Below are 7,598 nucleotides of genomic sequence, written 5' to 3' on the forward strand. Positions count from 1 at the left end.
AATTAAAATCTCAATGGATGCACTCTTACAGTTTCTATAGAGGAATTTCAAAAGGTCAATTGAACTGCTCGGTAGTTTTAGTGTTTTAAGTTCTGTCGAATATGCGTTGCCGTTACGTTGCGTACACTCGTGTCTGCCACGAGCGCGCAAACTATGCACGTTTAACCCTTGCCCTACGGTGTCGTGTCAGGCTCGTGACGAAAATTTTCTATTGAATTTAGCGAATCTACGTATTACTTATTTTTCTTCATGTGAATTAAACATTATTTTTCTACTGTCGATGGCTAACATCTGGATTAAACGTAGACATAGAATAAGCAGCAAAGTATTTTCTTTCTCTAAGAAAATATTATAAAGTATCTATATCAAGCATAATTGTGAAAGAAATCATATGGCAAGAGGTTGATGATTAGTGAAGGAAAATTGCTGTTTGAGAAGGTCAGGTCGAAATTAGAAGATAGTACAAAAATTATATACGACAAAGTTAACCCTTTGCACTTAGGAGCCGACTCTCAGTGACTACTTAACTTAGTACGACAAAGTTACAAAGTCTGATATTTAATCCCTTGACGTATGATTTACTTGATGATGTACTGATTCCGTTTATTGCGCTGTTCATCATTTACAAGAATACCAAGTCTTCTTCTGAATGGAAAAGTGTACATTTAGGTTAGGGGTGAAACATTGATATCAGCAAAACAAACTTACTTTGATCCATACGGAATGAATAACATTGATTTTTATTAAACTGATCGAGAAATCTTTAACAACAATGTCACTCGTCATTACATGGTAAGGGGTTAATATTCAGTTTTCTATAATATATCAATATATAAAGCATTGAAACAATATAGCTTCGATCCATGATTTGTTGAAATTTCTCTTCAAATTAATTCTAAAAAGTCAATTATTGGTCAAAATTTCGTATTATTCTAAACAATCTCATAATCGTATTTGTTAATAAACAATATGAATTTATCAGTAATTATTTTCTATTAAATCAAGCCTGAAATTTTACGCTTAAAATTTAAGTAGCAACTGATTCGTAATTTTACGCGATATCATTTCATTTACGTTCAAATAAGAAAGGAATTTGAAACTGTTTTGATGTGATAAAAATAATAACAATTCTTTCATACATAGGGTGTCTCAGGATAAATGTTCCGTAGGCTACAAACAAAGCATCGCGAAAAAGTAGTGAACAAATAAAAGGATCAAATGTTCTCTTACAGGAAATTGAACTTGTGATAAACCATTCGATGGTATTCCAAGGAAGGTCGTTTGTACGATGTCTCAACCTTTTATCTTGATCGAAAGGAAAATAACAAAGTAAACGGGATTAACTCTTTACTCTATTTTTCTTCTTTAACCACATGGAAAATTTTTTCTCAATAACTGCTGTATTGCGTAAGGTTAAAGAATTTATATCGAATTTTTAGTTTAATACGCTAACTGTAAAACGGTTAAACAAAGGAAAACCTGACATTTTCATCATTCTTACTCAAAAGAATAACTTATACGTAAATCGTCCACTTTGAATAAATATTTTAATTGACCGTAAATATTTCTGCATTAAAAAAGTAGGATACGAATTAAAGAAATTAAATTAATTTTTAACCTATTACCATATAATATCGTATCAGACTTGAAGCGATTCCAAATAAAATTTAATAAATACAAATGTTATTCAACTCTTTTGAGAATAAACGAAATATTTTTTATTGCCAGTTATTATTCTTTCAAATAAACAAAATGGGCATGGAATTTTTCCATTTTCTAATAACTCGTTAAAAAAAGTAGTTCTGTCAAGGGATCACAGGGCAAAAGGTTAACGCTCACATGCGTGACAAATGCAGGCATCTCAAATTGGCAGAGAACAGATTTTACAAATTTATTTCAATCTAAAAATGTAGCTCGAATAAACATGAGTAACTTCCATTACAATGGACCGCATAGCACCAACGTTCTATTAATTATCAAATGATAATGAGGTACGTGACTGATTAACGCGTTGATCACCATGTCACACAAATTTGGGTAGCATAATTTCTTGCATAGATAGAAACATTCATTGTCTCATCCACAAAGCGGGAGAACCTAATTTCCCTAAATCTATGAGATGCAAAAAGGTTAAGGCAGCAATCGTGAAAAATCTTTATCAGTTTCCGTTTCGTTAGGAAAATCGTTGTGCTGTTACAGGTAATTTGATGTATACCGATTGGGCGATCAACGCATCAACCAAACTTCAACGTGAAACCTTGTTCCTCCTCTGAAAAAGAATTCCAGAAAAAGAACGATCGTTGCCTGTACGATGTCTACGGTTCACAGACCGCCGTTCAATGGCCGATCTCGTTGCACACCCGAGACACAAATCGTGAATCGCGTCACGTGACGTGTAATCAAATGTACTATACACAACAGAAATACGTTCACAAGATAACAGTCAGGGGCATGCATGTCGCGGATTGATAGCATCGGGGGGTAGGGGTAAATTATTAAGCGTGCATGCTTCGCATAACGACAGGCGTATTCACCGCAGAATCAACAGGTCAAACCTGGCATGAAATCCTTAGTTCCCATTGTGCAGGGGTGTCGTACGCTGTACGTACTCTAAAGCACAATGCGAGATGGAAAAAAAGAGATGAACAAGAAAAGAAGAATGAAATGAAAATGTGGGCCAGTCCCTGAATCGAGCAATTCACGAGCCAATGTTTTTTCAAGCATATCTTTTATCTCTATACGTATTAGCGCGTCTCGTTCGTCGCAAGCCGACGGATAAAGCTCGTTGAAAAAAAGAAAAGAGCGTTGCGTGAATCGATGCAGCGCCGGTTGAGCAATTAGAAAAGTTATAATCACCATTTCAGCGTCTATATAACCCCTTGCTTCACCATTCGCAATCTGAAGAGGCTTACAAGGGTTCAGCAATGTTTAATTAGAAAAATCAGACTACATATTTGTTCCAATGGTGCGGTTCACGATAAAGGTTGAACGTTCGCAAAAGAAAATATTTCCCCTCCACGTTCCTGTCTACTAAATTCAAAGTAAAAGCGTTCACCGCAACTCCGACTCGGTACTCTACAGCAAGGGGTTAACATATTACGTTGCTGCCTTTATTCGCTCGCTTTTCGCACACCCTCCTCCTCTACCCCCGCTCTTCCGTTCCTCCCCCCCCCCCCACTCTTTGCTCATATATGCTCATAGTACATCAATCCTTCCTGCCGTTCTCTTCCCTCATATTCCATCAATTTTCATTCGGCGTGCAGGGAGAAAGAGCGAGAGGGAACGAGCGAGAGAGAGCAGGGGAGAAAGAACAAAAAGTGGAAAAACAACACGTTCGTACGAGGCTACGAAAGAGCCAGCCACTCTTTTGTTCCTCGTTCCTTACACGCGTCATGGGGGAGAGCACAGAAAAGGGCTGTACCACGTAAAGCTCGGCCCACACTCGTGTAACTTAACCTCGTCGCGGTCGAATTCGCCCGCTGTGGACAAGGCGGCTGTAATTGCATCCGCGCGTCACGACTGCCGGATTATTAACTCGTTAACCGTCGGAAGGGGTTTCCCGATTGCAATTCACCTACCCGCTTACATAGAAACGAATATGAATAGTGTCAGGCGAAGGGGAACGAGGCGGACAATGATCGAAAGCAACGTGGACACTGAAACGCGGTCGGGTGCGAGTGAATGTCGCTCGAACGAACGAGGAACTTGTGATCCCCGGTCAACAGGTTAACCTCCATCCCGCGTCTGCAAGTTTTCCAGCACGGCGAGCAACGACCGGCGGTACAAACGCGGCGCACAATCGACGCCCGGTTCGATCCGATGACAGGAATCATCGCGCTCGTTACGCGTGTCGTGACTCTTACCCCCCTTCCCGGGACACTGTTCGCGGCCAGGTTCACGTTACACGCGTGTGGGCCCCGCTTAATGAGTACCCTCCGTTGCTTGCGTTATGTTATTCCGCTTTCCTGCTGGATGGCTCGTCAACGATCGTTTCTCCTAGACCACGGGTAATCCCCTTTTCTTTCCGCCTTCGTGCCTCCTCCTGCGCGACGAGAGTGGTCAGACTAGTCGAGGAGACACCGGGGAGGAGACACGTTCCGCGGGATAGGTGAATCACCGTTACGCAAAGGGGAACAGCAGGAAACGTGTGTGTGTGTGTGTGTGTGTTGTGTGTGTGTATGGCTTTAGTTTCAAGCGAAAGGGACAAGAGTGCGAGAGTGTTTCGAGAAACAGAACAGAGTTCGAGCCGGGGAAAATGTAGTTCGGTAAAAGGTGGACAGAGCTTGGGAAGGGTGGAAGAGGAAGGCGTCCGTGTGTACGTGTGTTTCCATCCCCGTCTCTCTCTCACTCTCCCTCTTTCCCAACCCCCTCTTCCTCGTTACCCCCGCTCTCCAACCCCTCCTACGTTTTGCCAATTCTCCTCCTCGTCGCTCTTTCGATACACATGAAACCGATCGGCGATGTGTAGCCGCGTGCGCCACCACGATGGCCGATCGGAATAGACGAGCAAGAAGACGACTGGCGAAAGCGACGACAACAACAACAATAACAACAACATCAATAGCAGCAGTAGCAGGAGCAACAACAACAACAACAGCAACAACAACAATAACAATGAGAACAGTAACAACAACGACGACGACGACGACGAGAAAAGAAAAAATTAAAGCGTGGCCTCTTGTCAAACCCACGTCGACGGTGCTCGACGTCGGGGCTACTCTGGGCGTCGCGGCGCTCACACATCGGCTCACTGAGCCCGAGGTGGGCCGGAACACGGAGGATCGCGGCTACGACCGACAAAGACCGAGAGAATCAGCCGAGAGCCTTCCAGATAACGCCGCGCACGCGCGACGACACTACACGCCGTTGTTGAAATTACCGTTAGATTTCGGATCGATTGCTTTTTCACCTTGCGAAACACCGTTTTGTTTGTTTCGTGTAATTTATTAAACATTACGCCCGTAAACGGTCGATATACATACCCTAACGCGATGGCAGGGTGATTGTCCGAGCGTTCGTCTGTTCACAGCTCCAGTTTTCGGCATGGAGGAAACTATTACACGCGACAGTTTCGTTTTTTATTTTTGGCTATGTATCCTTAACCCTTTTGAGAGTTGAATATGCACTCCTAGCCGAAAAGTTTCGCGTAGATGGAATATCTTTTTGCTTAGCTCGCCGTCTGAAGATCGGTGGACTATTTTAATCTCTTGGGCTGTGATTTATTTCTTCGCCATGATCGATGTAATTACTTTATCGTTGATAATTTGTCAGAAATAGAAAAGGATTTGATAGTTATTCTATGTTTATGTTTACTCCAAAGGTTAACGATCGATAATCAAGAAATAATATTTAATGTATGTTCAGAAATAGTAAATAACACTTAGATTTGTCAAACTCAATTTAAAATTTTCGTCACGATTCTAACACGGTATTGTAAGTCAAGGGGTAAATTCGTACAAGATACGCTCATCTTTGCACTTTGCATACAAGATGCACTTCATCTCGTGCACTTGTAATTGTCAACAAAAATGCATGTATGCAATCCACTGCGACGACTTTCTCCGGACACATATATACGTCTATAGCACTGAAAGGGTTTAATTCGCTCTGAATTGTCGAAGTCGAAATTGTCACGCGTTCTTCGAAATCTGAAACTTTATACACAGGGATGCACCTTAGTGTCCTAGGAATGCAGATGTGCTTTATGTTACAGGCGGCGATGCCCGAGTTTTTCGTTCATTTTTCTTGACACATTTCCGACCGTGCTTTCTAAGGATTTAAGCGAGCTATAGCTAACTGTCCGCTTAAGTAACCGCCGGCAGCTGAGAAATTGAATGAGATTCTCGAATACCTGAGTTGGAATGAACCCAAGTACCGAGCCATCCGAGTTAAGCGACACGTGAAAGGGAACTGGTTTCTTGTAAATGAAACAGGACGAGATACATGAAACGTTCGATCACGTATATTTAATACAATTTTATTTCATTATAAACGATTAGGTTCTCGTTCTTTATCCTCATTAACTCAGGCGTACGCAGTGTGCACGCTCACAGGGCCGTACGCTGCCATTACTTAATTACTCGATTCTGATTGGGGCTCCTACAAGAAAGACGATGGCTACCCCGGTTCATCTGCGCGATACGGGTTTCGTACAACTCCATCCGTCGACTTATTTGAAAGACCAGCTAGTTGACCATTTGCTCCTAAACCTTTGCCACTTTTCATTGACGAAGGGGTATTTTCTTTTCCTGTATGTTTCTTATATTCGCCTCTGTACTACTTGCTTAAATCGTGCTTCACGAAACTGTATGTAATTATTTGATAGGCACACATTACGACATCTAATTATAAAAATATAAAACAGCTGAACGTAGAGAAGTATAAAATAAAAATCTTCCAATTGCAGTACACCTACGTTGCGTATATTTCTCGATTTTTCTGGGAGTAGATTTATCGTTAGATATTTTACAATATAACATTTCTAATATGTACATAGATTTGTTAAATAGGTTCCATTCATATTAGAACTGTCGAGTATTTCAAACGATTTAACTTCTTATAAACATCATGATGACTATTATTAAGTAAGTGAAAATATTAATATTTTAAATAATGTCGGGTGTAAATACGCTTATGATTTCAGAAATCTTTATGTAAAGAAGTTACAACTAAAGATTCTAATAGTTTTCGTATTGAGAAACTTTTACATTAAGAATTTAAGAAAGAGAAAATAGTGGCGATTCTTCACAACGTAATAACACGAAAATCAGAAGTAAAGTTGACTGTTCCAATTTCATTCTCTAATTTTAACAATCAAAAATCCACTGGAACAATGAAAACCTGTACACTGAAGGTGTACATAATAAATGGACCGTTAATTAATGAAATATTGTACAGAACTCGTGTATATTGTACTTCTTGGCCAGACACGCAGCAGCGCAATCGCACTGCGTGGTGTTGAACGGGTAATACCCATCCCAGTGGATTTTCGAGTAAAAAGGATGAATGCCCTTTCAATTTCCAAACCAGCTAACATAAATAACCCCAAAGCACGCGAAACAGAACTGTTTCCAAATATTCGCCACATTCACTCCAACAGCGTTTGCATCACGTATGCACAAAACTATACACATGCCTGCCAGAATCACTGACAGTCTCTGTTTTTCGACACGTGAATTTCAACTTCAGACATTTCGGATGAAATGCAAATAAAATCGACGGAACGAATGTGCAAAAGTACAAGAATGTATTTATGAAAGCGTGTTCATTAAATACCTGTTATAATTATAATATACAATAATATTATTTCTTTCATTCCTGACTTTACATGATACTGAAGGCTCCTGTGCACTGTATTATTGAATACATTTTCACAGTAGCTTTCACATCATCTAACAAATACTTATATAATATCCTCTTTAAGAAATTGAAGATGACTTTTGTTTCACGGATTGTTTGTACAGCAAATATAGACACGATATTAGTCATAAAAAATCGTACAACTTTTTCTGTTTCTTCCCTAAATTTGCCATTTTTGAGAAAATTGCCGGGCAATAATAACACGAACACCTCGTGTATATAAATAATGGAGATATTTT

Source organism: Nomia melanderi, chromosome 8 (genome assembly GCF_051020985.1).
Source record: "Nomia melanderi isolate GNS246 chromosome 8, iyNomMela1, whole genome shotgun sequence".
Classification (NCBI taxonomy): Eukaryota; Metazoa; Arthropoda; class Insecta; order Hymenoptera; family Halictidae; genus Nomia; species Nomia melanderi.